General features: G+C 39.2%; 1 long non-coding RNA gene across 5 annotated transcripts in view; it reads right to left on the minus strand.

Moving 5' to 3' along the window:
* The window catches only part of LOC146080783 (uncharacterized), a 64,295-nt gene that overhangs the window by 25,285 nt on the left and 15,678 nt on the right, over nucleotides 1-23,332 (minus strand). For all 5 annotated transcript variants that reach the window (XR_014474976.1, XR_014474978.1, XR_014474977.1 and 2 more), the window contains exon 4: nucleotides 4,248-4,461. This is a non-coding gene — a long non-coding RNA (uncharacterized LOC146080783). The remainder of the gene's footprint in view (nucleotides 1-4,247; nucleotides 4,462-23,332) is intronic.

The raw sequence follows: 23,332 nt of genomic DNA on the forward strand, positions 1-23,332 counted from the left end.
ATGAAAATGAGGTGAAAAATCAGGATTAAGATCATACAGCAAAACATAATGCTCTACTGATGGTTGTGGGGAGGCGGAAATCTGGTTTAACCCAGAATTTCAAATTAGGGTTTTATATATAGGATAGATGAAAATGAAGTGGAACATAAGGAATAAGATTACACAGCAAAACATAATGCTCTACTGATGGGTGTGGGGAGGCGGAAATCTGGTTTAACCCAGAATTTCAAAATATTAGGGATTTAAATCAAAGGATAGATGAAAATGAGGTGGAACATTAGGACTAAGATTATACAGCAAAACATAATGCTCTACTGGTGGTTGTGGGGAGGCGGAAACCTGGTTTAACCCAGAATTTCAAAATATTAAGGTTTTAAATAAAGGATAGATGAAAATGAGGTGGAAAGTTAGGAATAAAATCATACAGCAAAACATAATGCTCTAACTGATGGTTGTTGGGAGGCTGAAATCTGGTTTAACCCAGAATTTCAAAATATTCAGGTTTTAAATAAAGGATAGATGAAAATGAGGTGGAAAGTTAGGAATAAAATCATACAGCAAAACATAATGCTCTACTGATGGTTGTTGGGAGGCAGAAATCTGGTTTAACCCAGAATTTCAAAATATTAGGGATTTAAATAAAGGATAGATGGAAATTAGGTGGAACATTAGGAATGCAACCATAGAGCATAATGCAATGTCGCATGGCACCATATGACACAACATAATGCTCTGATGGTTGTGGGGAGGCGGAAATCTGGTTTAACCCAGCATTTCGAAATATTAGGGTTTTAAATAAAGGATAGATGAAAATGAGGTGGAACGTTAGGAATAAGATCATACAGCAAAACATAATGCTCTACTGATGGTTGTGGGGAGGCGGAAATCTGGTTTAACCCAGAATTTCAAATTAGGGTTTTATATATAGGATAGATGAAAATGAGGTGGAACATAAGATTATACAGCAAAACATAATGCTCTACTGATGGGTGTGGGGAGGCGGAAATCTGGTTTAACCCAGAATTTCAAAATATTAGGGATTTAAATAAAGGATAGATGAAAATGAGGTGGAACATTAGGAATAAGATTATACAGCAAAACATAATGCTCTACTGATGGTTGTGGGGAGGCGGAAACCTGGTTTAACCCAGAATTTCAAAATATTAGGGTTTTAAATAAAGGATAGATGAAAATGAGGTGGAACGTTAGGAATAAGATCATACAGCAAAAAATAATGCTGTACTGAATGTTGTGGGGAGGCGGAAATCTGGTTTAACACAGAATTTAAAAATATTAGTGTTTTAAATAAAGGATAGATGAAAATGAGGTTGAAAGTTAGGAATAAGATCATACAGTAAAACATAATGCTCTACTGATGGTTGTGGGGAGGCGGAAATCTGGTTTAACCCAGAATTTAAAATTAGGGTTTTATATATAGGATAGATGAAAATGAGGTGGAACATTAGGAATAAGATTATACAGCAAAACATAATGCTCTACTGATGGTTGTGGGGAGGCGGATACCTGGTTTAACCCAGAATTTCAAAATATTAGGGTTTTAAATAAAGGATAGATGAAAATGAGGTGGAACATTAGGAATGCAACCATAGAGCATAATGCAATGTCGCATGGCACCATATGACACAACATGATGCTCTGATGGTTGTGGGGAGGCGGAAATCTGGTTTAACCCAGCATTTCGAAATATTAGGGTTTTAAATAAAGGATAGATGAAAATGAGGTGGAACGTTAGGAATAAGATCAGACAGCAAAACATAATGCTCTACTGATGGTTGTGGGGAGGCGGAAATCTGGTTTAACCCAGAATTTAAAATTAGGGTTTTATATATAGGATAGATGAAAATGAGGTGGAACATTAGGAATAAGATTATACAGCAAAACATAATGCTCTACTGATGGTTGTGGGGAGGCGGATACCTGGTTTAACCCAGAATTTCAAAATATTAGGGTTTTAAATAAAGGATAGATGAAAATGAGGTGGAACATTAAGAATGCAACCATAGAGCATAATGCAATGTCGCACGGCACCATACGACAAAACATAATGCTCTACTGATGGTTGTGGGGAGGTGGAAACCTGGTTTAACCCAGAATTTCAAAATATTAGGTATTTAAAGGATAGATGAAAATAAGGTGGAACATTAGGAATGGAACCATACAGCATAAAGCAATGTCGCACAGCACCATACGACACAACATAATGCTCTACTGATGTTTGTACGGAGGCGGAAATCTGGTTCAACCCAGAATTTCAAAATATTAGGGTTTTAAATAAAGGATAGATGAAAATGAGGTGGAAAGTTAGGAATGGAACCATACAGCATAATGCAATGTTGTACGTCACCATACGACACAACATAATGCTCTACTGATGGTTGTGGGGAGGCGGAAACCTGGTTTAACCCAGAATTTCAAAATATTAGGGTTTTAAATAAAGGATAGATGAAAATGAGGTGGAACGTTAGGAATAAGATCATACAGCAAAACATAATGCTCTACTGATGGTTGTGGGGGAAGCGGAAATCTGGTTTAACCCAGAATTTCAAAATATTCGGGTTTTAAATAAAGGATAGATGGAAATTAGGTGGAACATTAGGAATGCAACCATAGAGCATAATGCAATGTCGCATGGCACCATATGACACAACATAATGCTCTGATGGTTGTGGGGAGGCGGAAATCTGGTTTAACCCAGCATTTCGAAATATTAGGGTTTTAAATAAAGGATAGACGAAAAGGAGGTGGAACGTTAGGAATAAGATCATACAGTAAAACATAATGCTCTACTGATGGTTGTGGGGAGGCGGAAATCTGGTTTAACCCAGAATTTCAAATTAGGGTTTTATATATAGGATAGATGAAAATGAGGTGGAACATTAGGAATAAGATTATACAGCAAAACATAATGCTCTACTGATGGTTGTGGGGAGGCGGAAACCTGGTTTAACCCAGAATTTCAAAATATTAGGTATATAAAGGATACATGAAAATGAGGTGGAACATTAGGAATGGAACCATACAGCATAATGCAATGTCGCACGGCACCATACGACACAACATAATGCTCTACTGATGGTTGTAGGGAGGCGGAAATCTGGTTTAACCCAGAATTTCAAAATATTAGGGGTTTAAATAAAGGATAGATGGAAATAAGGTGGAACATTAGGAATGGAACCATAGAGCATAATGCAATGCCGCACGGAACCATACGACACAACATAATGCTCTGATGGTTGTGGGGAGGTGGAAATCTGGTTTAACCCAGAATTTCAAAATATTAGGGTTTTAAATAAAGGATAGATGGAAATGAGGTGGAACGTTAGGAATAAGATCATACAGCAAAACATAATGCTCTACTGATGGTTGTGGGGAGGCGGAAATCTGGTTTAACCCAGAATTTTAAAATATTAGGGTTTTAAATAAAGGATAGATGGAAATGAGGTGGAACGTTAGGAATAAAATCATACAGCAAAACATAATGCTCTACTGATGGGATGTTGGGAGGCGGAAATCTGGTTTAACCCAGAATTTCAAAATATTAGGGTTTTAAATAATGGATAGATGAAAATGAGGTGGAACATTAAGAATGCAACCATAGAGCATAATGCAATGTCGCACGGCACCATACGACAAAACATAATGCTCTACTGATGGTTGTGGGGAGGCGGAAATCTGGTTTAACCCAGAATTTCAAAATATTAGGTATATAAAGGATAGATGAAAATAAGGTGGAACATTAGGAATGGAACCATACAGCATAATGCAATGTCGCACGGCACCATACGACACAACATAATGCTCTACTGATGGTTGTACGGAGGCGGAAATCTGGTTTAACCCAGAATTTCAAAATATTAGGGTTTTAAATAAAGGATAGATAAAAATGAGGTGGAATGTTAGGAATAAGATCATCCAGCAAAACATGATGCTCTACTGATGGTTGTGGGGAGGCAGAAATCTGGTTTAACCCAGAATTTCAAAATATTAGGGTTTTAAATAAAGGATAGATGAAAATGAGGAGGAAAATACGAAGGCACCATAGAGCATAATGCAATGTCGCACGGCACCATACGACAACATAATGCTCTGATGGTTGTGGGGAGGCGGAAATCTGGTTTAACCCAGAATTTTAAACTATCTGTGTTTTAAGTGACAGCAAATAAAAAAGGATCATTTACGGAGAAAAAGGGGAATCTAGATACGCAAAATGCAGAAAGGATATTTACCTGTGTACTGAAGTCCAGAAACATCTCTTCCATCAGCTTCAGAAACGCATTAGTCTGCAGCAATGTACCCCGATGCCCGTTTAATATCCACTACAAAGTCATCTATAATATCTTCATTGTTGGTAGACATTGCCATCCTCTTGCAACTTTGCCAGTGGGTAAAGACATTTTCTTTCAGGTACCCAAAAACGTAAAATATTCGATATAGTAGCAGCTGTAGTGAGAAGAGAGAAGAGTTATATGGTTTAGAGTGTTTACTAGTACAGAAAATCTCAGTATAATATATACAACCCTTCTGATATTAAGCAAAACCGAGCTGGACATAGGACTGAAACCACCAAGGAGGCAGCTTAAAACATACCATAATGCATGTCGTCATACTTTTGGTTCCATGATCAAAATAATCATACAACCCTTTGGATATTAAGAAAAACCGAGCTGGACATAGGACTGAAACCGCCAAGGAGGCAGCTTAAAGCATAACACCATAATGCATGATATCATACTTTTGGTTCCATGATCAAAATAGTCATACAACCCTTTGGATATTAAGAATAACCGAGCTGGACATAGGACTGAAACCACCAAGGAGGCAGCTTAAAGCCTAACACCATAATGCATGATATCATACTTTTGGTTCCATGATCAAAATAATCATACATCCCTTTGGATTTTAAGCAAAACCTAGCTGGACATAGGACTGAAACCGCCAGGACAATACAGCACAATGCTGCACGTTACGGCGCTGCATGATGCCATATTAACGGTTTTTAGGGACACTGAAAATAGTTTGTATTGCTGGGTGTTATCCATTAGGAGATCAATGGAAACGCAACAGGATCTGGGACCAACATCATCAGTAAGGCACAAAACTGTATAATGCCAAGTCGTAGGTGCCGTACGCCAAAGCATCACACAGTATGCCACCATACCAACGGAATTAGAGATGCTGATAATAGATCGCACCCAGAAACAAAACTATTTGAATATTAAATAAAAGCTGATAACAGGACTCAAACTGCCAGAGGCGCAGCTAACAGTATTACACCATAATGCAATACTTTTGGTTTTATGATCAAAATAATCATACAACCCTTTGGTTATTAAGAAAAACCGAGCTGGACATAGGACTGAAACCGCCAAGGAGGCAGCTTAAAGCATAACACCATAATATGCATGATGTCATACTTTTGGTTACATGATCAAAATAGTCATAAAACCCTTTGGATATTAAGAAAAACCAAGCTGGACATAGGACTAAAACCGCCAAGGAGGCAGCTTAAAGCATAACACCATAATGCATGATGTCATACTTTTGGTTCCATGATCAAAATAATCATACAACCCTTTGGATTTTAAGCAAAACCTAGCTGGGCATAGGACTGAAACTGCCAGGACAATACAACACAATGCTGCACCTTACGGCGCTGCATGATGCCATATTAACTGTTTTTAGGGACACTGAAAATAGTTTGTATTGCTGGGTGTTACCCATTAGCAGATCAATGGAAACGCAACAGGATCTGGGACCAACATCATCAGTAAGGCACAAAACTGTATAATGCCAAGTCGTAGGTGCCGTACGCCAAAGCATCACACAGTATGCCACCATACCAACAGAATTAGAGATGCTGATAATAGATCACACCCAAAAAACAAAACTATTTGAATATTAAATAAAAGCTGATAACAGGACCCAAACTGCCAGAGGCGCAGCTTACAGTATTACACCATAATGCAATACTTTTGGTTTTATGATCAAAATAATCATACAACCATTTGGATTTTAAGCAAAACCTAGCTGGACATAGGACTGAAACCGCCAAGGAGGCAGCTTAAAGCATAACACCATAATATGCATGATGTCATACTTTTGGTTACATGATCAAAATAGTCATACAACCCTTTGGATATTAAGAAAAACCGAGCTGGACATAGGACTGAAACCGCCAAGGAGGCAGCTTAAAGCATAACACCATAATGCATGTTGTCATACTTTTGGTTCCATGATCAAAATAATCATACAACCCTTTGGATTTTAAGCAAAACCTAGCTGGACATAGGACTGAAACCGCCAGGACAATACAGCACAATGCTGCACCTTACGGAGCTGCATGATGCCATATTAACGGTTTTTAGGGACACTGAAAATAGTTTGTATTGCTGGGTGTTACCCATTAGCAGATCAATGGAAACGCAACAGGATCTGGGACCAACATCATCAGTAAGGCACAAAACTGTATAATGCCAAGTCGTAGGTGCCGTACGCCAAAGCATCACACAGTATGCCACCATACCAACGGAATTAGAGATGCTGATAATAGATCACACCCAAAAACAAAACTATTTGATTATTAAATAAAAGCTGATAACAGGACCCAAACTGCCAGAGGCGCAGCTTACAGTATTACACCATAATGCAATACTTTTGGTTTTATGATCAAAATAATCATACAACCCTTTGGATTTTAAGCAAAACCTAGCTGGACATAGGACTGAAACCGCCAAGGAGGCAGCTTAAAGCATAACACCATAATGCATGATGTCATACTTTTGGTTACATGATCAAAATAGTCATACAACCCATTGGATATTAAGAAAAACCGAGCTGGACGTAGGACTGAAACCGCCAAGGAGGAAGCTTAAAGCATAACACCATAATATGCATGATGTCATACTTTTGGTTCCATGATCAAAATAATCATACAAAACTTCTGATATTAAGAAAAACCTAGCTGAGCATAGGACTGAAACCGACAGGACAATACAGCACAATGATGCACCTTACGGCGCTTCATGATGCCATTTTAACTGTTTTTTGGGACACTGAAAATAGTTTGTATTGCTGGGTGTTACCCATTAGCAGATCAATGGAAACGCAACAGGATCTGGGACCAACATCATCAGTAAGGCACAAAACTGTATAATGCCAAGTCGTAGGTGCCGTACGCCAAAGCATCACACAGTATGCCACCATACCAACGGAATTAGAGATGCTGATAATAGATCACACCCAAAAAACAAAACTATTTGAATATTATATAAAAGCTGATAACAGGACCCAAACTGCCAGAGGCGCAGCTTACAGTATTACACCATAATGCAATACTTTTGGTTTTATGATCAAAATGATCATACAACCCATTGGATATTAAGAAAAATCGAGCTGGACATAGGACTGAAACCGCCAAGGAGGCAGCTTAAAGCATAACACCATAATGCATGATGTCATACTTTTGGTTCCATGATCAAAATAGTCATACAACCCTTTGGATATTAAGAAAAGCCGAGCTGGACATAGGACTGAAACCACCAAGGAGGCAGCTTAAAGCATAACACCATAATGCATGATGTCATACTTTTGGTTCCATGATCAAAATAGTCATACAACCCTTTGGATATTAAGAAAAGCCGAGCTGGACATAGGACTGAAACCGCCAAGGAGGCAGCTTAAAGCATAACACCATAATGCATGTTGTCATACTTTTGGTTCCATGATCAAAATAATCATACAACCCTTTGGATATTAGGAAAAACCGAGCTGGACATAGGACTGAAACCACCAAGGAGGCAGCTTAAAGCCTAACACCATAATGCATGATGTCATACTTTTGGTTCCATGATCAAAATAATCATACAACCCTTTGGATTTTAAGCAAAACCTAGCTGGACATAGGACTGAAACCGCCAGGACAATACAGCACAATGCTGCACGTTACGGCGCTGCATGATGCCATATTAATGATTTTTAGGGACACTGAAAATAGTTTGTATTGCTGGGTGTTATCCATTAGGAGCTCAATGGAAACGCAACAGGATCTGGGACCAACATCATCAGTAAGGCACAAAACTGTATAATGCCAAGTCGTAGGTGCCGTACGCCAAAGCATCAAACAGTTTGCCACCATACCAATGGAATTAGAGATGCTGATAATAGATCACACCCAAAAACAAAACTATTGGAATATTAAATAAAAGCTGATAACAGGACCCAAACTGCAAGAGGCGCAGCTTACAGTATTACACCATAATGCAATACTTTTGGTTTTATGATCAAAATAATCATACAACCCATTGGATATTAAGAAAAACTGAGCTGGACATAGGACTGAAACCACCAAGGAGGCAGCTTAAAGCATAACACCATAATGCATGATGTCATACTTTTGGTTCCATTATCAAAATAGTCATACAACCCTTTGGATATTAAGAAAAACCGAGCTGGACATAGGACTGAAACCACCAAGGAGGCAGCTTAAAGCATAACACCATAATGCATGCTGTCATACTTTTGGTTCCATGATCAAAATAATCATACAACCCTTCTGATATTAAGAAAAACCTAGCTGGGCATAGGACTGAAACCGCCAGGACAATACAGCACAATGCTGCACCTTACCGCGCTTCATGATGCCATATTAACTGTTTTTAGGGACACTGAAAATAGCTTGTATTGCTGGGTGTTACCCATTAGCAGATCAATGGAAACGCAACAGGATCTGGGACCAACATCATCAGTAAGGCACAAAACTGTATAATGCCAAGTCGTAGGTGCCGTACGCCAAAGCATCACACAGTATGCCACCATAGCAACGGAATTAGAGATGCTGATAATAGATCACACCCAAAAACAAAACTATTGGAATATTAAATAAAAGCTGATAACAGGACCCAAACTGCCAGAGGTGCAGCTTACAGTATTACACCATAATGCAATTCTTTTGGTTTTATGATCAAAATAATCATACAACCCTTTGGATATTAAGAAAAACCGAGCTGGACATAGGACTGAAACCGCCAAGGAGGCAGATTAAAGCATAACACCATAATATGCATGATGTCATACTTTTGGTTACATGATCAAAAGAGTCATACAACCCTTTGGATATTAAGAAAAACCGAGCTGGACATAGGACTGAAACCACCAAGGAGGCAGCTTAAAGCATAACACCATAATGCATGATGTCATGATTTTGGTTCCATGATCAAAATAATCATACAACCCTTTGGATATTAAGAAAAACCGAGCTGGACATAGGACTGAAACCACCAAGGAGGCAGCTTAAAGCATAACACCATAATGCATGATGTCATACTTTTGGTTACATGATCAAAATAATCATACAACCATTTGGATTTTAAGCAAAACCTAGCTGGACATAGGACTGAAACCGCCAAGGAGGCAGCTTAAAGCATAACACCATAATATGCATGTCGTCATACTTTTGGTTCCATGATCAAAATAGTCATACAACCCTTTGGATATTAAGAAAAACCGAGCTGGACATAGGACTGAAACCGCCAAGGAGGCAGCTTAAAGCATAATACCATAATGCATGTTGTCATACTTTTGGTTCCATGATCAAAATAATCATACAACCCTTTGGATTTTAAGCAAAACCTAGCTGGACATAGGACTGAAACCGCCAGGACAATACAGCACAATGCTGCACCTTACGGCGCTGCATGATGCCATATTAACGGTTTTTAGGGACACTGAAAATAGTTTGTATTGCTGGGTGTTACCCATTAGCAGATCAATGGAAACGCAACAGGATCTGGGACCAACATCATCAGTAAGGCACAAAACTGTATAATGCCAAGTCGTAGGTGCCGTACGCCAAAGCATCACACAGTATGCCACCATACCAACGGAATTAGAGATGCTGATAATAGATCCCACCCAAAAACAAAACTATTTGAATATTAAATAAAAGCTGATAACAGGACCCAAACTGCCAGAGGCGCAGCTTACAGTATTACACCATAATGCAATACTTTTGGTTCCATGATCAAAATAATCATACAACCCTTTGGATTTTAAGCAAAACCTAGCTGGACATAGGACTGAAACCGCCAAGGAGGCAGCTTAAAGCATAACACCATAATATGCATGATGTCATACTTTTGGTTACATGATCAAAATAGTCATACAACCCTTTGGATATTAAGAAAAACCGAGCTGGACATAGGACTGAAACCAAGGAGGCAGCTTAAAGCATAACACCATAATGGAGGCAGCTTAAAGCATAACACCATAATGCATGATGTCATACTTTTGGTTACATGATCAAAATAATCATACAACCCATTGGATATTAAGAAAAACCGAGCTGGACGTAGGACTGAAACCGCCAAGGAGGAAGCTTAAAGCATAACACCATAATATGCATGATGTCATACTTTTGGTTCCATGATCAAAATAATCATACAAAACTTCTGATATTAAGAAAAACCTAGCTGAGCATAGGACTGAAACCGACAGGACAATACAGCACAATGATGCACCTTACGGCGCTTCATGATGCCATTTTAACTGTTTTTTGGGACACTGAAAATAGTTTGTATTGCTGGGTGTTACCCATTAGCAGATCAATGGAAACGCAACAGGATCTGGGACCAACATCATCAGTAAGGCACAAAACTGTATAATGCCAAGTCGTAGGTGCCGTACGCCAAAGCATCACACAGTATGCCACCATACCAACGGAATTAGAGATGCTGATAATAGATCACACCCAAAAAACAAAACTATTTGAATATTATATAAAAGCTGATAACAGGACCCAAACTGCCAGAGGCGCAGCTTACAGTATTACACCATAATGCAATACTTTTGGTTTTATGATCAAAATGATCATACAACCCATTGGATATTAAGAAAAATCGAGCTGGACATAGGACTGAAACCGCCAAGGAGGCAGCTTAAAGCATAACACCATAATGCATGATGTCATACTTTTGGTTCCATGATCAAAATAGTCATACAACCCTTTGGATATTAAGAAAAGCCGAGCTGGACATAGGACTGAAACCACCAAGGAGGCAGCTTAAAGCATAACACCATAATGCATGTTGTCATACTTTTGGTTCCATGATCAAAATAATCATACAACCCTTTGGATATTAGGAAAAATCGAGCTGCACATAGGACTGAAACCACCAAGGAGGCAGCTTAAAGCCTAACACCATAATGCATGATGTCATACTTTTGGTTCCATGATCAAAATAATCATACAACCCTTTGGATTTTAAGCAAAACCTAGCTGGACATAGGACTGAAACCGCCAGGACAATACAGCACAATGCTGCACGTTACGGCGCTGCATGATGCCATATTAATGATTTTTAGGGACACTGAAAATAGTTTGTATTGCTGGGTGTTATCCATTAGGAGCTCAATGGAAACGCAACAGGATCTGGGACCAACATCATCAGTAAGGCACAAAACTGTATAATGCCAAGTCGTAGGTGCCGTACGCCAAAGCATCAAACAGTTTGCCACCATACCAATGGAATTAGAGATGCTGATAATAGATCACACCCAAAAACAAAACTATTGGAATATTAAATAAAAGCTGATAACAGGACCCAAACTGCAAGAGGCGCAGCTTACAGTATTACACCATAATGCAATACTTTTGGTTTTATGATCAAAATAATCATACAACCCATTGGATATTAAGAAAAACTGAGCTGGACATAGGACTGAAACCACCAAGGAGGCAGCTTAAAGCATAACACCATAATGCATGATGTCATACTTTTGGTTCCATTATCAAAATAATCATACAACCCTTTGGATATTAAGAAAAACCGAGCTGGACATAGGACTGAAACCACCAAGGAGGCAGCTTAAAGCATAACACCATAATGCATGCTGTCATACTTTTGGTTCCATGATCAAAATAATCATACAACCCTTCTGATATTAAGAAAAACCTAGCTGGGCATAGGACTGAAACCGCCAGGACAATACAGCACAATGCTGCACCTTACCGCGCTTCATGATGCCATATTAACTGTTTTTAGGGACACTGAAAATAGTTTGTATTGCTGGGTGTTACCCATTAGCAGATCAATGGAAACGCAACAGGATCTGGGACCAACATCATCAGTAAGGCACAAAACTGTATAATGCCAAGTCGTAGGTGCCGTACGCCAAAGCATCACACAGTATGCCACCATACCAACGGAATTAGAGATGCTGATAATAGATCACACCCAAAAACAAAACTATTGGAATATTAAATAAAAGCTGATAACAGGACCCAAACTGCCAGAGGTGCAGCTTACAGTATTACACCATAATGCAATTCTTTTGGTTTTATGATCAAAATAATCATACAACCCTTTGGATATTAAGAAAAACCGAGCTGGACATAGGACTGAAACCGCCAAGGAGGCAGATTAAAGCATAACACCATAATATGCATGATGTCATACTTTTGGTTACATGATCAAAATAGTCATACAACCCTTTGGATATTAAGAAAAACCGAGCTGGACATAGGACTGAAACCACCAAGGAGGCAGCTTAAAGCATAACACCATAATGCATGATGTCATACTTTTGGTTACATGATCAAAATAATCATACAACCATTTGGATTTTAAGCAAAACCTAGCTGGACATAGGACTGAAACCGCCAAGGAGGCAGCTTAAAGCATAACACCATAATATGCATGATGTCATACTTTTGGTTACATGATCAAAATAGTCATACAACCCATTGGATATTAAGAAAAACCGAGCTGGACATAGGACTGAAACCGCCAAGGAGGCAGCTTAAAGCATAATACCATAATATGCATGATGTCATACTTTTGGTTCCATGATCAAAATAATCATACAACCCTTTGGATTTTAAGCAAAACCTAGCTGGACATAGGACTGAAACCGCCAGGACAATACAGCACAATGCTGCACCTTACGGCGCTGCATGATGCCATATTAACGGTTTTTAGGGACACTGAAAATAGTTTGTATTGCTGGGTGTTACCCATTAGCAGATCAATGGAAACGCAACAGGATCTGGGACCAACATCATCAGTAAGGCACAAAACTGTATAATGCCAAGTCGTAGGTGCCGTACGCCAAAGCACCACACAGTATGCCACCATACCAACGGAATTAGAGATGCTGATAATAGATCCCACCCAAAAACAAAACTATTTGAATATTAAATAAAAGCTGATAACAGGACCCAAACTGCCAGAGGCGCAGCTTACAGTATTACACCATAATGCAATACTTTTGGTTCCATGATCAAAATAATCATACAACCCTTTGGATTTTAAGCAAAACCTAGCTGGACATAGGACTGAAACCGCCAAGGAGGCAGCTTAAAGCATAACACCATAATATGCATGATGTCATACTTTTGGTTACATGATCAAAATAGTCATACAACCCTTTGGATATTAAGAAAAACCGAGCTGGACATAGGACTGAAACCAAGGAGGCAGCTTAAAGCATAACACCATAATGCATGATGTCATACTTTTGGTTACATGATCAAAATAGTCATACAACCCATTGGATATTAAGAAAAACCGAGCTGGACGTAGGACTGAAACCGCCAAGGAGGAAGCTTAAAGCATAACACCATAATATGCATGATGTCATACTTTTGGTTCCATGATCAAAATAATCATACAAAACTTCTGATATTAAGAAAAACCTAGCTGAGCATAGGACTGAAACCGACAGGACAATACAGCACAATGATGCACCTTACGGCGCTTCATGATGCCATTTTAACTGTTTTTTGGGACACTGAAAATAGTTTGTATTGCTGGGTGTTACCCATTAGCAGATCAATGGAAACGCAACAGGATCTGGGACCAACATCATCAGTAAGGCACAAAACTGTATAATGCCAAGTCGTAGGTGCCGTACGCCAAAGCATCACACAGTATGCCACCATACCAACGGAATTAGAGATGCTGATAATAGATCACACCCAAAAAACAAAACTATTTGAATATTATATAAAAGCTGATAACAGGACCCAAACTGCCAGAGGCGCAGCTTACAGTATTACACCATAATGCAATACTTTTGGTTTTATGATCAAAATAATCATACAACCCATTGGATATTAAGAAAAATCGAGCTGGACATAGGACTGAAACCGCCAAGGAGGCAGCTTAAAGCATAACACCATAATGCATGATGTCATACTTTTGGTTCCATGATCAAAATAGTCATACAACCCTTTGGATATTAAGAAAAGCCGAGCTGGACATAGGACTGAAACCACCAAGGAGGCAGCTTAAAGCATAACACCATAATGCATGATGTCATACTTTTGGTTCCATGATCAAAATAGTCATACAACCCTTTGGATATTCAGAAAAGCCGAGCTGGACATAGGACTGAAACCGCCAAGGAGGCAGCTTAAAGCATAACACCATAATGCATGTTGTCATACTTTTGGTTCCATGATCAAAATAATCATACAACCCTTTGGATATTAGGAAAAACCGAGCTGGACATGATAGGACTGAAACCACCAAGGAGGCAGCTTAAAGCCTAACACCATAATGCATGATGTCATACTTTTGGTTCCATGATCAAAATAATCATACAACCCTTTGGATTTTAAGCAAAACCTAGCTGGACATAGGACTGAAACCGCCAGGACAATACAGCACAATGCTGCACGTTACGGCGCTGCATGATGCCATATTAATGATTTTTAGGGACACTGAAAATAGTTTGTATTGCTGGGTGTTATCCATTAGGAGCTCAATGGAAACGCAACAGGATCTGGGACCAACATCATCAGTAAGGCACAAAACTGTATAATGCCAAGTCGTAGGTGCCGTACGCCAAAGCATCAAACAGTTTGCCACCATACCAATGGAATTAGAGATGCTGATAATAGATCACACCCAAAAACAAAACTATTGGAATATTAAATAAAAGCTGATAACAGGACCCAAACTGCAAGAGGCGCAGCTTACAGTATTACACCATAATGCAATACTTTTGGTTTTATGATCAAAATAATCATACAACCCATTGGATATTAAGAAAAACTGAGCTGGACATAGGACTGAAACCACCAAGGAGGCAGCTTAAAGCATAACACCATAATGCATGATGTCATACTTTTGGTTCCATTATCAAAATAGTCATACAACCCTTTGGATATTAAGAAAAACCGAGCTGGACATAGGACTGAAACCACCAAGGAGGCAGCTTAAAGCATAACACCATAATGCATGCTGTCATACTTTTGGTTCCATGATCAAAATAATCATACAACCCTTCTGATATTAAGAAAAACCTAGCTGGGCATAGGACTGAAACCGCCAGGACAATACAGCACAATGCTGCACCTTACGGAGCTGCATGATGCCATATTAACGGTTTTTAGGGACACTGAAAATAGTTTGTATTGCTGGGTGTTACCCATTAGCAGATCAATGGAAACGCAACAGGATCTGGGACCAACATCATCAGTAAGGCACAAAACTGTATAATGCCAAGTCGTAGGTGCCGTACGCCAAAGCATCACACAGTATGCCACCATAGCAACGGAATTAGAGATGCTGATAATAGATCACACCCAAAAACAAAACTATTGGAATATTAAATAAAAGCTGATAACAGGACCCAAACTGCCAGAGGTGCAGCTTACAGTATTACACCATAATGCAATTCTTTTGGTTTTATGATCAAAATAATCATACAACCCTTTGGATATTAAGAAAAACCGAGCTGGACATAGGACTGAAACCGCCAAGGAGGCAGATTAAAGCATAACACCATAATATGCATGATGTCATACTTTTGGTTACATGATCAAAATAGTCATACAACCCTTTGGATATTAAGAAAAACCGAGCTGGACATAGGACTGAAACCACCAAGGAGGCAGCTTAAAGCATAACACCATAATGCATGATGTCATGATTTTGGTTCCATGATCAAAATAATCATACAACCCTTTGGATATTAAGAAAAACCGAGCTGGACATAGGACTGAAACCACCAAGGAGGCAGCTTAAAGCATAACACCATAATGCATGATGTCATACTTTTGGTTACATGATCAAAATAATCATACAACCATTTGGATTTTAAGCAAAACCTAGCTGGACATAGGACTGAAACCGCCAAGGAGGCAGCTTAAAGCATAACACCATAATATGCATGTCGTCATACTTTTGGTTCCATGATCAAAATAGTCATACAACCCTTTGGATATTAAGAAAAACCGTGCTGGACATAGGACTGAAACCGCCAAGGAGGCAGCTTAAAGCATAATACCATAATGCATGTTGTCATACTTTTGGTTCCATGATCAAAATAATCATACAACCCTTTGGATTTTAAGCAAAACCTAGCTGGACATAGGACTGAAACCGCCAGGACAATACAGCACAATGCTGCACCTTACGGCGCTGCATGATGCCATATTAACGGTTTTTAGGGACACTGAAAATAGTTTGTATTGCTGGGTGTTACCCATTAGCAGATCAATGGAAACGCAACAGGATCTGGGACCAACATCATCAGTAAGGCACAAAACTGTATAATGCCAAGTCGTAGGTGCCGTACGCCAAAGCACCACACAGTATGCCACCATACCAACGGAATTAGAGATGCTGATAATAGATCCCACCCAAAAACAAAACTATTTGAATATTAAATAAAAGCTGATAACAGGACCCAAACTGCCAGAGGCGCAGCTTACAGTATTACACCATAATGCAATACTTTTGGTTCCATGATCAAAATAATCATACAACCCTTTGGATTTTAAGCAAAACCTAGCTGGACATAGGACTGAAACCGCCAAGGAGGCAGCTTAAAGCATAACACCATAATATGCATGTCGTCATACTTTTGGTTCCATGATCAAAATAGTCATACAACCCTTTGGATATTAAGAAAAACCGAGCTGGACATAGGACTGAAACCGCCAAGGAGGCAGCTTAAAGCATAACACCATAATGCATGATGTCATACTTTTGGTTCACATGATCAAAATAGTCATACAACCCTTTGGATATTAAGAAAAGCCGAGCTGGACATAGGACTGAAACCACCAAGGAGGCAGCTTAAAGCATAACACCATAATGCATGATGTCATACTTTTGGTTCCATGATCAAAATAGTCATACAAGCCTTTGGATATTCAGAAAAGCCGAGCTGGACATAGGACTGAAACCGCCAAGGAGGCAGCTTAAAGCATAACACCATAATGCATGTTGTCATACTTTTGGTTCCATGATCAAAATAATCATACAACCCTTTGGATATTAGGAAAAACCGAGCTGGACATAGGACTGAAACCACCAAGGAGGCAGCTTAAAGCCTAACACCATAATGCATGATGTCATACTTTTGGTTCCATGATCAAAATAATCATACAACCCTTTGGATTTTAAGCAAAACCTAGCTGGACATAGGACTGAAACCGCCAGGACAATACAGCACAATGCTGCACGTTACGGCGCTGCATGATGCCATATTAATGATTTTTAGGGACACTGAAAATAGTTTGTATTGCTGGGTGTTATCCATTAGGAGCTCAATGGAAACGCAACAGGATCTGGGACCAACATCATCAGTAAGGCACAAAACTGTATAATGCCAAGTCGTAGGTGCCGTACGCCAAAGCATCAAACAGTTTGCCACCATACCAATGGAATTAGAGATGCTGATAATAGATCACACCCAAAAACAAAACTATTGGAATATTAAATAAAAGCTGATAACAGGACCCAAACTGCAAGAGGCGCAGCTTACAGTATTACACCATAATGCAATACTTTTGGTTTTATGATCAAAATAATCATACAACCCATTGGATATTAAGAAAAACTGAGCTGGACATAGGACTGAAACCACCAAGGAGGCAGCTTAAAGCATAACACCATAATGCATGATGTCATACTTTTGGTTCCATTATCAAAATAGTCATACAACCCTTTGGATATTAAGAAAAACCGAGCTGGACATAGGACTGAAACCACCAAGGAGGCAGCTTAAAGCATAACACCATAATGCATGCTGTCATACTTTTGGTTCCATGATCAAAATAATCATACAACCCTTCTGATATTAAGAAAAACCTAGCTGGGCATAGGACTGAAACCGCCAGGACAATACAGCACAATGCTGCACCTTACGGAGCTGCATGATGCCATATTAACGGTTTTTAGGGACACTGAAAATAGTTTGTATTGCTGGGTGTTACCCATTAGCAGATCAATGGAAACGCAACAGGATCTGGGACCAACATCATCAGTAAGGCACAAAACTGTATAATGCCAAGTCGTAGGTGCCGTACGCCAAAGCATCACACAGTATGCCACCATAGCAACGGAATTAGAGATGCTGATAATAGATCACACCCAAAAACAAAACTATTGGAATATTAAATAAAAGCTGATAACAGGACCCAAACTGCCAGAGGTGCAGCTTACAGTATTACACCATAATGCAATTCTTTTGGTTTTATGATCAAAATAATCATACAACCCTTTGGATATTAAGAAAAACCGAGCTGGACATAGGACTGAAACCGCCAAGGAGGCAGATTAAAGCATAACACCATAATATGCATGATGTCATACTTTTGGTTACATGATCAAAATAGTCATACAACCCTTTGGATATTAAGAAAAACCGAGCTGGACATAGGACTGAAACCACCAAGGAGGCAGCTTAAAGCATAACACCATAATGCATGATGTCATGATTTTGGTTCCATGATCAAAATAATCATACAACCCTTTGGATATTAAGAAAAACCGAGCTGGACATAGGACTGAAACCACCAAGGAGGCAGCTTAAAGCATAACACCATAATGCATGATGTCATACTTTTGGTTACATGATCAAAATAATCATACAACCATTTGGATTTTAAGCAAAACCTAGCTGGACATAGGACTGAAACCGCCAAGGAGGCAGCTTAAAGCATAACACCATAATATGCATGTCGTCATACTTTTGGTTCCATGATCAAAATAGTCATACAACCCTTTGGATATTAAGAAAAACCGAGCTGGACATAGGACTGAAACCGCCAAGGAGGCAGCTTAAAGCATAATACCATAATGCATGTTGTCATACTTTTGGTTCCATGATCAAAATAATCATACAACCCTTTGGATTTTAAGCAAAACCTAGCTGGACATAGGACTGAAACCGCCAGGACAATACAGCACAATGCTGCACCTTACGGCGCTGCATGATGCCATATTAACGGTTTTTAGGGACACTGAAAATAGTTTGTATTGCTGGGTGTTACCCATTAGCAGATCAATGGAAACGCAACAGGATCTGGGACCAACATCATCAGTAAGGCACAAAACTGTATAATGCCAAGTCGTAGGTGCCGTACGCCAAAGCATCACACAGTATGCCACCATACCAACGGAATTAGAGATGCTGATAATAGATCCCACCCAAAAACAAAACTATTTGAATATTAAATAAAAGCTGATACCAGGACCCAAACTGCCAGAGGCGCAGCTTACAGTATTACACCATAATGCAATACTTTTGGTTCCATGATCAAAATAATCATACAACCCTTTGGATTTTAAGCAAAACCTAGCTGGACATAGGACTGAAACCGCCAAGGAGGCAGCTTAAAGCATAACACCATAAAATGCATGATGTCATACTTTTGGTTACATGATCAAAATAGTCATACAACCCTTTGGATATTAAGAAAAACCGAGCTGGACATAGGACTGAAACCAAGGAGGCAGCTTAAAGCATAACACCATAATGCATGATGTCATACTTTTGGTTACATGATCAAAATAATCATACAACCCATTGGATATTAAGAAAAACCGAGCTGGACGTAGGACTGAAACCGCCAAGGAGGAAGCTTAAAGCATAACACCATAATATGCATGATGTCATACTTTTGGTTCCATGATCAAAATAATCATACAAAACTTCTGATATTAAGAAAAACCTAGCTGAGCATAGGACTGAAACCGACAGGACAATACAGCACAATGATGCACCTTACGGCGCTTCATGATGCCATTTTAACTGTTTTTTGGGACACTGAAAATAGTTTGTATTGCTGGGTGTTACCCATTAGCAGATCAATGGAAACGCAACAGGATCTGGGACCAACATCATCAGTAAGGCACAAAACTGTATAATGCCAAGTCGTAGGTGCCGTACGCCAAAGCATCACACAGTATGCCACCATACCAACGGAATTAGAGATGCTGATAATAGATCACACCCAAAAAACAAAACTATTTGAATATTATATAAAAGCTGATAACAGGACCCAAACTGCCAGAGGCGCAGCTTACAGTATTACACCATAATGCAATACTTTTGGTTTTATGATCAAAATGATCATACAACCCATTGGATATTAAGAAAAATCGAGCTGGACATAGGACTGAAACCGCCAAGGAGGCAGCTTAAAGCATAACACCATAATGCATGATGTCATACTTTTGGTTCCATGATCAAAATAGTCATACAACCCTTTGGATATTAAGAAAAGCCGAGCTGGACATAGGACTGAAACCACCAAGGAGGCAGCTTAAAGCATAACACCATAATGCATGTTGTCATACTTTTGGTTCCATGATCAAAATAATCATACAACCCTTTGGATATTAGGAAAAACCGAGCTGCACATAGGACTGAAACCACCAAGGAGGCAGCTTAAAGCCTAACACCATAATGCATGATGTCATACTTTTGGTTCCATGATCAAAATAATCATACAACCCTTTGGATTTTAAGCAAAACCTAGCTGGACATAGGACTGAAACCGCCAGGACAATACAGCACAATGCTGCACGTTACGGCGCTGCATGATGCCATATTAATGATTTTTAGGGACACTGAAAATAGTTTGTATTGCTGGGTGTTATCCATTAGGAGCTCAATGGAAACGCAACAGGATCTGGGACCAACATCATCAGTAAGGCACAAAACTGTATAATGCCAAGTCGTAGGTGCCGTACGCCAAAGCATCAAACAGTTTGCCACCATACCAATGGAATTAGAGATGCTGATAATAGATCACACCCAAAAACAAAACTATTGGAATATTAAATAAAAGCTGATAACAGGACCCAAACTGCAAGAGGCGCAGCTTACAGTATTACACCATAATGCAATACTTTTGGTTTTATGATCAAAATAATCATACAACCCATTGGATATTAAGAAAAACTGAGCTGGACATAGGACTGAAACCACCAAGGAGGCAGCTTAAAGCATAACACCATAATGCATGATGTCATACTTTTGGTTCCATTATCAAAATAGTCATACAACCCTTTGGATATTAAGAAAAACCGAGCTGGACATAGGACTGAAACCACCAAGGAGGCAGCTTAAAGCATAACACCATAATGCATGCTGTCATACTTTTGGTTCCATGATCAAAATAATCATACAACCATTTGGATTTTAAGCAAAACCTAGCTGGACATAGGACTGAAACCGCCAAGGAGGCAGCTTAAAGCATAACACCATAATATGCATGATGTCATACTTTTGGTTACATGATCAAAATAGTCATACAACCCATTGGATATTAAGAAAAACCGAGCTGGACATAGGACTGAAACCACCAAGGAGGCAGCTTAAAGCATAACACCATAATGCATGCTGTCATACTTTTGGTTCCATGATCAAAATAATCATACAACCATTTGGATTTTAAGCAAAACCTAGCTGGACATAGGACTGAAACCGCCAAGGAGGCAGCTTAAAGCATAACACCATAATATGCATGATGTCATACTTTTGGTTACATGATCAAAATAGTCATACAACCCATTGGATATTAAGAAAAACCGAGCTGGACATAGGACTGAAACCGCCAAGGAGGCAGCTTAAAGCATAATACCATAATATGCATGATGTCATACTTTTGGTTCCATGATCAAAATAATCATACAACCCTTTGGATTTTAAGCAAAACCTAGCTGGACATAGGACTGAAACCGCCAGGACAATACAGCACAATGCTGCACCTTACGGCGCTGCATGATGCCATATTAACGGTTTTTAGGGACACTGAAAATAGTTTGTATTGCTGGGTGTTACACATTAGCAGATCAATGGAAACGCAACAGGATCTGGGACCAACATCATCAGTAAGGCACAAAACTGTATAATGCCAAGTCGTAGGTGCCGTACGCCAAAGCACCACACAGTATGCCACCATACCAACGGAATTAGAGATGCTGATAATAGATCCCACCCAAAAACAAAACTATTTGAATATTAAATAAAAGCTGATAACAGGACCCAAACTGCCAGAGGCGCAGCTTACAGTATTACACCATAATGCAATACTTTTGGTTCCATGATTAAAATAATCATACAACCCTTTGGATTTTAAGCAAAACCTAGCTGGACATAGGACTGAAACCGCCAAGGAGGCAGCTTAAAGCATAACACCATAATATGCATGATGTCATACTTTTGGTTACATGATCAAAATAGTCATACAACCCTTTGGATATTAAGAAAAACCGAGCTGGACATAGGACTGAAACCAAGGAGGCAGCTTAAAGCATAACACCATAATGCATGATGTCATACTTTTGGTTACATGATCAAAATAGTCATACAACCCATTGGATATTAAGAAAAACCGAGCTGGACGTAGGACTGAAACCGCCAAGGAGGAAGCTTAAAGCATAACACCATAATATGCATGATGTCATACTTTTGGTTCCATGATCAAAATAATCATACAAAACTTCTGATATTAAGAAAAACCTAGCTGAGCATAGGACTGAAACCGACAGGACAATACAGCACAATGATGCACCTTACGGCGCTTCATGATGCCATTTTAACTGTTTTTTGGGACACTGAAAATAGTTTGTATTGCTGGGTGTTACCCATTAGCAGATCAATGGAAACGCAACAGGATCTGGGACCAACATCATCAGTAAGGCACAAAACTGTATAATGCCAAGTCGTAGGTGCCGTACGCCAAAGCATCACACAGTATGCCACCATACCAACGGAATTAGAGATGCTGATAATAGATCACACCCAAAAAACAAAACTATTTGAATATTATATAAAAGCTGATAACAGGACCCAAACTGCCAGAGGCGCAGCTTACAGTATTACACCATAATGCAATACTTTTGGTTTTATGATCAAAATAATCATACAACCCATTGGATATTAAGAAAAATCGAGCTGGACATAGGACTGAAACCGCCAAGGAGGCAGCTTAAAGCATAACACCATAATGCATCATGTCATACTTTTGGTTCCATGATCAAAATAGTCATACAACCCTTTGGATATT

Source organism: Crinia signifera, chromosome 5 (assembly GCF_055691185.1).
Source record: "Crinia signifera chromosome 5, ASM5569118v1, whole genome shotgun sequence".
Lineage (NCBI taxonomy): Eukaryota > Metazoa > Chordata > Amphibia > Anura > Myobatrachidae > Crinia > Crinia signifera.